At 47.0% G+C, this 10592-nt stretch overlaps 1 long non-coding RNA gene across 2 annotated transcripts; it reads right to left on the reverse strand.

Moving 5' to 3' along the window:
* Nucleotides 1-5555: 5555 nt before the first annotated feature.
* On the reverse strand, nt 5556-8660 carry LOC120372924. 2 transcript variants are annotated; one of them, XR_005585273.1, is made up of 2 exons: nt 8597-8660; nt 5556-6655 (listed from the first exon to the last, which is right to left on the reverse strand). It is a non-coding gene; the product is annotated as an uncharacterized LOC120372924 (long non-coding RNA). The 2 variants fall into 2 exon arrangements; XR_005585274.1 differs by having other exon boundaries at nt 5556-5785; nt 8597-8658.
* Between the last annotated feature and the right edge of the window lie 1932 nt (nt 8661-10592).

The following is a 10592-nucleotide window of genomic DNA, read 5'->3' on the forward strand; positions in this document are numbered from 1 at the left end:
AAATTACACTCTCCTCCTGGCTGTCATATATAACCACAACTCTCTAGCTCCCCTGGCACTGAGATGCCTCAGCATGAACCATTCTGGGATGTCAGAGAGTGGAAAGTCCTGGCACATTATGAGGATGGCCTATGGGAGTAGAGGAAGCTTCAAGTAAGTAGCTTTTATATTATAATATTTTGCTCTGGAAAAAGATTCTTTTCCTAGGACACATTCTTTATTAATAATAAAGTCTTATAAGTGTTGTTCAAATAATGTATTCACACCATATAATACAAATAATTGCTGTTTACCTTCCCTAACTCCACCCTCTAGGCCAGCTCCACAATCCATTATGACTGCCTGGGATCTGTCACATCCTAGAATGCTACACGCTGGGTCATCATGATGGAGTGGGAGCAGCACAACCTGACTTCAAGAGTCTAAAAATAGGTACAATAATTTCTCAGCTGAAGGCTCCCCCCTGCCCCGCCCAACCCTTGCGATTTGGCACATGCAGCACATAATTGTAGAGTTAATGATTTTAAAAAGACCATCTCCCTGAAGAGATCAGATTTTGTTTATTAGTGGACATTGCCAGTTTGGCAGCAGGCCATGTTCTGATATCGTACACTGAAATAACTCCACATGACTTTCATGACACAATGGCTTACAAGTTTTCTATGGGCAGTGAGGGTGGGAAAGAGTGTTGCTCATCTGCTGCCTTGCTATGTGGATAAGAATCAGATACAGTCAGAGGTGCACTATAAAATGGGGAACTGAATTCTTGTGTGCAGGGCTGCTCAAATACTTGAAGTCACTCTAAATTGAATGATGGAGTGATGAATGTAGCACATTTTATTTTTCCTCTAGATCATTTCTTTCCTTCATTCTATGACCCTGTAAATCTCATTCATACTCCCACACCTCTTTTTTTTTTTTTAAGTTTACTCATTGGAGTAAATGCTAGACTCGGTCTCTGCCAAATCCAAATAAGCTATATTTATAAAGGAGCCTGGCTTATTCTGTACTGGGTGAAGTTTGATTCATAAATATAGTATTTTTTGGACAGGTCTGCTCCTTTGGTAGTGACCCATTCAAATGGGTTCCACTTTACACTGCTCTCACGGCCATGCAAAGGAGGAGGGATTGTATAAGGCCATATAAACTAAAGTTTGTTATAGGGATGTCAAAACCAGCAGCACAATGGTGTTAATAGTGAGCAGACAAGAAGTGTGGTAGCGAGTCAGAGCCAGTCAGCAGAAGCTATGACACTGGACTGTCTGGTCCTCAGTGCTATCCACTCCACTACATCAGGCACTATCTAAGAGACCTGGATTTCATTCTGTTGGTACTAGGGGGAGACTGGCTCACATAAAGTTTTCAAAGAGGTCTGGCAATCAGATGGAACCGGTCTGGGAGCATGTCCTTCAGTTTTGAATTTCTACCCTCAGAAGGGCTCTGGAAATGAAGCAATAGGGGCACATACTGGGCCTGGTTCTCCTCCCACTTAACATTGGTCTAAAAATGCTGTCACTTGGCTGAAGTCAGTGGAGTTACATCTGTGCAGAATTGCTGAGTGGATAATCTGCCCACTGGATCCAAGGTGAGGCTACTCTTTGTGTAAGGATCTGTGAGAGGGCATTGCCCCACTCCTCTTTCCTAGACACAAAGTGATGTGAGACCTTCTAGTCAAACACCTTGTGCAATTTATTTACCGTGTTTTCCGCACCATCTTTACAAACATGTGCAGTTCTGTAGTTATAGGCATACAGTCCTTAGCTCACTCAGCCAAGGAGCAGGGACCAAGGGTACCTTTTCCCCCAGAGACAGATCTCTCCTTGTTCTGATTCTGAAAAACCTGACAGCCTCTCTCCTCCCCCTCAGCACTTCCTTTCTGGGCTAATGAGCTAATTAGCCTTTGGGGCTCTCCTCCACCCAACCCAATCTATCAATTAGGCACAGCTTTGCCCCTCAGGTTTACACTGGGGCAATAGAATTGGTGATCCAGTGATCACAGTGCAGGTACAGCTGGTCTTGGCCAGCACTCTGTCACAAGGGTCCCACTCAGTAATTTGTTTCTGAAGGACAAAACTCCTTGTCTTTGTGCTTGCAAATAAGGCAGCTTCTCTACTCCAGCAGTAGTTTGTTGGCAGCAGCAGCAAGAGGGGGATAGCATAGAAAAATCAAACTGAAGAGTCTGAAAAATATAGTGAATCATTTAGTCAGCACTTTAAATGTGAGGCCCTGAACTGCATTTCCTGTACACTCAATAGCATAGTTATCATACACCTTGGAACCTTTTTATAGTAATATTTTCTCTAGACACAGCTGTTCGTTGTGGACCCAATGCAGCACCCCTTCCTCAGTCAAGTCCTTGCTCCTGTTGAAGTTGATACTTAGCTTGAAGAGGGACTGCAGAACTGGGCTCTAACTGGAATTGCAGTGTAGGAGGTAATATTGGAATTCTATCCATCTCCTCTCTGTGCCAAATTCTTCCTGAGAATGCTATCATGCATTTCACCATAAACCTTATGGGCAGATCCAAGGGCCCTGTAAGTGGAGCTTCATTATATCCAGGGTCATGATGGGCTAAATCCTGAGGCTGTTACTCAGGCATGTTTCCACTGAAGCCTTTGGGAATTTGTGGAATAAGAGCTGAGTAAGGATCTCTGGACACAGTCTTAGAAGTGGGTACAAATGTATGTGTTCTTCCTTGATCTGACACACAAAGGGCCCATTGAGCTCTAGGAATCCTAAAGATTCCCCTCATATTCTCTTTACTTACCTCCCGCCCTCCAGCTTCATGGCTTTGGGTCGCATGACAGACCTCCAGCTGTGGAACACTGCAGCTGGGTTTGTCTGGAGGCCCTCAAAGTGGTTCCTACAAAGCAACCCTGTGGCACTTTAGCCTCCTGAGGACTGAGCATGCTGTCTCTGCTCCTTTCCAAGTGTCTGGCAGGCTAGGGAGAAGGGAGAGACTGAGCTCAAACCTCCTGCAAAGTAATACATTTAAACTTCAAAATAGAGGTTTTAATGCTTCACAATTGGTCATGGGCCTTCCTTCTTATGAAGAGAATTGAAGAGGATGGAATGCTTGTGGGATGAGATCCTGGATAATACCATGAATCCATTTTATTTATACACACACACACATCCCTCCCCATCCCCTTCTGTGACTGTATGCATATTTTCAGTATCTCAGTATTTTCTTTAATATTTGGCCTAATGATTTTGACTGCTGATAATTCATAGATTCTAAGACCAGAAGGGACCGTTGTGATCATGTAGTCTGACCTCCTGCATAACACCAGCCATAGAACTTACCTGAAATATTTCCTTCAGTATATCTTTTAGAAAAACATCTAGTCTTGTTTTAAAAATGGTCAGTGATGGAGAATCCACCATAACCCTGGGTAAATTGTCCCAATGGGTAATTACTCACCGTTAAAAATATATGCCGTATTTCCAAACTGAATGTGTCTAGCTTCAACTTCCAGACAATTGGATCATGTTTCACATTTCTCCACTAGATTGAAAATCCCATTCATAAATATCTGTTCCTTGTGTAGGTATTTATAGTCTGTAATCAAGTCACTCATTAACTTCCTCTTTGTTAAGCTGAATGGATAGACTCAAGGAGCTGAGTCACCATAAAGCGTGTTTTTTAATCCTTCAGTCATTCATTTCTCATGCTCTTCTCTGAACTCTCTCCAATTTATCAACATTTTTCTTGAATTGTGGGCACTGAAATGGATACAGTATTCCGGCAGAAGCTGCACCAGTGCTAAACTAAATAACCTCTATACTCCTACTCAAGATTTCCCAGTTTATGCATCCCAGGATTGCATTAGCTCTTTTGGCCACAGCATCGGACTGCGAGCTCATGTTCAGCTGATTATCCACCACAAGGCCCAGATCTTTTTTAGAATCACTGCTTCCCAGGATAGAGTCCTGATCTTGTAAATATGGCCTATAGGCAATTCAAGAATTTCTTCTCCATGTCCTTTGGATTTTGTATTGATTTTGTTCTCAATTGTGTGCTGAGTGCTCATATCTTACCTCTTTCTTTTCTCCCCTTTTGCTATTAGTTTAATCCCCTCCTGACTACTGTAGTCAGCCAAGGAGAGTTGTCCCCCATCTACTGAGATGGAGACCATCCAAACTGTACTCTTTATGCCACCTCCTGTTGGGTGATCAAAGCCAAGTTAGTACTTTTGAGTGGGTCTGGCAAAACAATTCCCTTTGCCCTCACAATTCTTGTCTCATACATCAGTATGCACAGGGCCAGTATGGAGTCTTTCAGGGTATGTTAGTGACATGGCACCTCCAAACATAACTGACTAATTGTTCAGGGTCTTCTGGTTACAACAAACCATTCAAGGTCTGCATTGAGTCTCTACTGTACATTTGTCTGTTTCACAGTAAACGTTCCAGTTTGGCAGGCAGTTCATAAGAGTCCAGGACTGGAACAGCAGGGTGCATGGAAGGTCAGGATTGTGGGGTGCTGACAGAGCTTGGCAGAAGTAAGTAACTGAAATAGCATTTGGGTGTTGCAGTTCAGAAGTGAGGTGCAGGGGCAAAACTGGGTGAAGCTCCAGGAATAATACAACAGAGAGTTCTGCAGGTCAGAAATGAGGTGGGTTTATAACTGTGTAAAGGCCTAGACCGAGGACAGACCATTAGAAATAAGGTGCATAGGTAGAGCTCAGATACTATAGGGATGGTGGCCAGATGGTTAGAGTGAGCTGTATAAGGACCAGGATGGAAATAAGGGGGAATTGCAGAACAGGAAAGGCTAGGGTGGCTCCTGCATGAGAGCTCCAGGTTCAGTGATATTAGCATTCATTCAAATAGCTGAAAGAAACCTGTGATTGGATTCCTAATTCTTCCTCTAAAATTCAAAAAGGTTGATTATTTTAGATCCCTCCCACTATCATCTGGCTCATGTTAGGGAACACAGACCATTCAAAGTATAGGGGAGAGGGATGCTCTTTGGGAAGAATAGTGTGCAAATAGGTACCCTGTGGCTTTGATGCACAAAGCTGGATTTTGCTTTTATGAACATGTGCCAATTATAACATTGTGTGTGCCAACAGCAATTCTAACTTTCCTTCATACCTTTCTGTGAGAATAAAATTTGTTCTTAGAGGGTGCTTTCATGCTTGAGGCAGTTCAAAGTGCTTTGCTAAGCATGATAATGAGTTAATCTGATAGTGCAGTGATTGTATAGGCAAATACAATGACTATTATATGCTTTTCAATAATCCACAGTCTCCTATACTAGAAATTGTTTCATTTATTGAGGAAGAGAATGTTGGCCAGGGCTCTGGGTGTCCTCTGGAGGTTTTTAATGAATTTTAGCTTTCATCTAGACAGCCACCTAAGAAAGGATTGAGCCAAGAGCCCTCATTCAAGGCATGACATGTCTAACAGTGGAACGCTGCACCTCTCAAAACTGCACTGTTGTGGCAGGTGCCCAAGACACATTGCTGCACTTGAGCTCACAATTGTCATGCCCAGAAGCATGTTGCATCCATCTGAGTCCTATTAATACATTCAGTCAGACTCGGTTATTCAAAGCTTATTCAAAGCTGGTTTATTTTCCTTCCAGCTGAGGAACTCAGAGCTTTGCAGATGTTAATCCTCACAACATGTGAAGGGAAGGGTCTCGCTATTGGAGTGCCTCTTCTTGGCCAGGTGTAGCATCACAGCTCTCTCCTCTACCAGTGACCACTCTGGTAGTCTGCTTCTTCCTGTGAGTCACTCAGCGATGTGGCCAGGTCACAATTGAAGTCCACCCCTTCTGGAGTAACAGAGTCCCAAAATAAAAGTCCTTAGATCAGGTCTCTGGCCCCGACTCTGGGCCCTGTGATCCTTATGTCCCCATCCCCAGCCTCATACCACTGTATCAGTGGCTGAGAAGGAAACTTGGGCCTGCCCCTACACTGGGACCCTCTAATCAGCAGGGAAGGTCTGCTCAGTCCAACTCCTTACTACTGTCTCCATAGGCTTCTTCCAACCACAGCCTCTCTCAGACCTTCTCCCTCTCTTAGGGTATGTCTATGCAAACTGTGGCAGAGAGCCCCACCCCAGATTGACAGATTTAGGCTAGTGGGACTTGCAAGTGGGGTCTGTGAATAGCTATGGAGACAACACTTTGCAGTTGCAGCTCAGGATCTGAAGCCCAGTCCCCTCCTTAGGCTCTTACAGCATAGTCCCTGCCCTCAGCTCTGATGACTGGCGCCAGGAGGGGAAGCCATGACTTAACACCTCCTTTGCAGCTTGCACATGAAGGGGGGGAATTGGGTGCATAGCACCTGCAATCCCCCATGTGCTCCTGGAGCAGTGATATGAAAAGGTCTTCCACAGTTATACAGGTGGGTGGGTGGAGACCTTCCTCCCCCCAGCTCTCCTTCACCACTGCAGAGGACGACCAGGGCATAATCTAGCCCTCAAATGTAAACTACTGTTTTCCATTTCCAGAAAATGTTTTTTGAGCCGCGCCTGGTGCCTTCACATGAACTCTCATGGTCACATGCACAAGGGCCTGGCAGCCCTCCCTAGTACTAGATAGTGATGGGTGTTGGCAAACATACACCATCCACTTCTGCGCTGGGATGACACTTCTCAAGAGGGAGCGAGCCTTTCTCTGCAGCTGTATCATTCCAGCAGCCTACGTATAAGAGCAAATGTTATTTTAACAAGAAGTTGGCTCCCCTTCAGGTGCATTGAGGAGACATCCCAGCAGACACTTCTTCAGTGCAGTGTTGGATATACTGAGGGTTTGGCATCAGCATCACTCTTAGCATACATTGACTGCCAGTAGAGCTCATCTGCACATCAAAGTGCATTCTGTTAACCCTCTTATTTCCACACTGCAACTCCACAGCCCACACATAGCAGTACCGGTAAATAAATAAGAAGAGTTTCTCTAGCATTTCGCAATGCTTGGAAGGCAACCTCTGTTCAAGGGCAACTGTAAAACTCCTCCCTAAAAGCTGGTGTGTCTGTTCCAGACTTGCTATGTTTATTCTCTGGGGAGAGAAGGGAATTTGCCTCATGTTTGTCAGCATGTCCCCACTGACGTGTGTTTTAACTGTGAGTAACAATAGTTTAGCTCTCTGGAGTAGCTTTCATCTGAGGATTTCAAAGTGTTTTACAAACAGGGTAACCCCACAGAACTGAACAGAGCTGCACCAGTGGGAATGAGAGCAGAATCCGGCCCAGTAACTAATTAAGCTGCACATCACTCCGAAGAATATATACTATATATCCTATATTATATAGGGGTCCCTATGTGCACCACTCGAGTGAGACAGCAGAGCAAAACTACACAGCAGTTTAGGATTGTAAATTAAGACAACTGCTGTCTCTAATATAAACTGTAAGGGTATGTCTACACTGCACACTAAGCCCAGGCCTGTGGGACTTAACTTTGTGGACTTGGGGTTTCCAAGCCCACGATGGATGTCTACACTACATGGTAAATCTAGATTTATAATTGCTCCACCAGGTCTCATGCACAGATGATGGGTGGAGCCCCTCCTTCAGGGAGGTTAGCCCCCAGCTCCGCCCCTTCCACTCATGCCCCTGCCCCCCGCAGCCAGAGCCCCAAGCGCCCCACCCCACCGACCAAAGGAGCTTCGGGCCAGCTGAAGCCTTGAGGCCCTCCCCCACCAGCCCAGAGGAGTCCCAGGCCAGCCACAGTTGTGCCACGCCTCCCCTCCCCAGACCCCAAGGAAAAGCCTCTCATCCGGAAGAGGCTTATGATATGCCCCGTAACATTATGCCCCATAGTCTTCTTAGAAATATTGTTTTAATATTGAGGACACAATTTTTGGCACAATTAAGATGTAGTTTATGCAAAATGAGTCATGTGAGATATCATTGGAAAGGTTATGATTTACTGAATATGATTATTCTATTTGTATGTGTAACAGGGTCCATGACCCACCCCTCTTCCTGGGGCCCGCTTGCCATCCCTAATAAGGCTCAGAGAGGCTTCAGGGATGTGCAACACCCATGTCTTTATTTACTTATCGTTGTCCCACCACCGGTGTTAATCTATACACAAGCTTTACAGGTTTGGTTACCTCCCTTACAGGCAGAGTCAGCCTTCAGCTAGGAGGCCTCTAGCTCCCTCCCTGACTGACTTCTCCCTTGCCAAGCCCTTCCTTCTGGTTCCCTCCAAGCCTTTATAGCACTTGGCTTGTCAGGCCAGCAGGTGTTGCCAATCCTCAGCCAGCATCAGGCCTTTTCCATCAGCTCCTATCTGCTTCCCTTGATTGGAACTGACCAGGCAGGGGCTAATTAGGTGCTTCTGCACCAGTGCCCTACTACGTACCTCCCCCCTAAGCTGATGCCGGGCCTGATCTTGCTCGGCCCCCCTTTTCTCAGCCTCAGGTTTTACTCCAGGGATGGCCTCCCTGCACATCTGGGTTGTCCCTGGGCAAAAGCCTGTGGGAGTGTTTGTGCTGGGGGAACCCAGGCCCACCCTCTTCTTTGGGTTCCAGCCCAGGGACTCTAATTGGGAGTGGAAACAGGCAGTTTTCCCATACAGCTAGAGCTACAACCCTTCCCTAGGCTACTTCCCCAAAGGGCCCCTTCTAGGTACCTGACCATGCTTGTTCTCCTGGTTCTTTTATTGCGCAACTTCTTTCTCCCAGTCATCCCACAACACACCTTCCTACTCCTAGCTGAGGGGGCTTCCTTTTAAACTATTCCCAGCCAGTTCTAAATGAGCTTCAGGTGATCTGATTAGCCTGTTTCCTTTGATTGCTTCTAATCAGTTCTCAGTTGGTTCCAGGTGTCTTATGGAGTCTGGCTGACTTAATTGCTTCTAGCACCTTCCTGACTGCTCTGGGGGTAGCTCCTGTTCTGGTCACTCAGGAAACAGAAATGTGTTGATCTCTACCAGATTCCTGTTTTCTATGGCACCCTCCTATATTCCTTTGGTCTGGAGGGTGGAAGGGAGGTAGGGAGTGCTGGTACTGCTAGACCCTGGGCTCTTACTGCTGCTCCAGCTATCCCCCTTGTCTGGACAAGACTTCCCACCACCACCAACCCTTCTCTGCTACCTGGTTGGTGGGATCCCCTGGTTGCTACTGCTCCTGCTGCAGCCCCTTGAGGGGGCCTGCTGGCCTGCTCTTCAGAGGAGGGGAGTGAGGGACCCTTGCCCCAGCCCCAGCCACTGCTGCAGCTGTGGGCACCACTGCCTGAGAAGGGTCCCTCCTGCCTGGCCATGGGACTGCCTACTGGAGCCACTACTGCTGCATTTGCTGCCTGGGAGCTGCTGGAGCCTCGAGGAGGAGGAAAGAGAGGATTGTTTGCTGCTGGGGGAGTGTGCAGGGACTCTGTCATGTCCTCTCGTTCCACTGGCAGGTGCAACTTCAACTGCTGACGGCGGTGCATGACAGAGAAGCGCTCAAGGAATCCTTTCTGGTCCCCTTACAGGGGGCCCGCTACCGGGTGCATTATTTCACGGGGGAGGCCTGGTGCTACCTCTGTACATCCAGAGGGACTGCCCCTTGGCCCGGCATGGAGGAGCACCCAGTGTCACACCCCAATGGCCACCTCCTTCAGGGGGTCCCCTGGGGTGGCAGATCAGCATTGTATGTTGCTAATGCTGTTATAGACATTGCAAGGTATTTTGGGAAGTGTTAAAGGTATGAGTGTGAAGTGACAGGTTCCTTTGCAGGTTGCAAGAGGCCGAAGAGGGAGGGAGAGAGAAGGGAATGGGTTAACTTGACACTCCAGCTAGGTCCGAAGATAAGAGGCTGACTTCAGCCCAAGGCCACTGCACACAACTGACTCTCGGCTACCTGCCAAAAAAGACAGGAGCCTAGATTCCAACCGTGATCAGCCACGAGAAAGGAAAACTAAGCTAAGCAGGACTGTAGAGGCTGCAAAAACTAGTGAGACAGTGAAGGCCAGCGAGGGAGAAAACAAAGTCTCGTGTCCCTGAAGCCGGTGTGTTTTGGGAAAGCTGAGGAAGCTGCAGAAAGCCAGTTTGGACTGGGACAAAGAGCACGGGGGACAAAGGTCCCTGAACAAAATGCCCCCAAAAGAACCCAGGACTTAAAAACCCTCCTGAGAGCCAAAGCAAGTTGGAGATCAACAGCGGATCCTGGACAGCCTGTGCATAGGACAGAACTCTCATCCACCCTTCCCCCTCTTCTTCTTACCTTACACCCAGGCTTGGCCAGCCTTGGGTTGTGCAAGTATGAAAGTGGGTTAGGGCATGGGCACTAATGCTTTCTTCCTTCCTCTGAGTGACATAGGGAGCACCCTGCATTCACCGCTGTTATTTTATTAATAAAGCTTTAAAATTTAGTCACTTGGTGTGCTCCTTCATCTCCTCCCCTAACAATCCTGCAGCCTCTGCCTGATCACCTGACGCCTCAGGCAGATTGGTAACAGAAATCTGTCACATTTTTGGTGGAGAATTGCGGGGGGGCCTTGCGGAGTGCACCAACCGGTCTGCCCTGCCCTTGGTATTTCATGTTTTCTCTGCCTGGCACAGTTGGTATTTTATTATTAAAGGTGTGCCCCACCCTCAGTCGTAGCATGGCTGAGAAACGGAGGGAGGTTTAGCATTCCTCTCTCCACCC

Source organism: Mauremys reevesii, linkage group 10 (assembly GCF_016161935.1).
Source record: "Mauremys reevesii isolate NIE-2019 linkage group 10, ASM1616193v1, whole genome shotgun sequence".
Lineage (NCBI taxonomy): Eukaryota > Metazoa > Chordata > Testudines > Geoemydidae > Mauremys > Mauremys reevesii.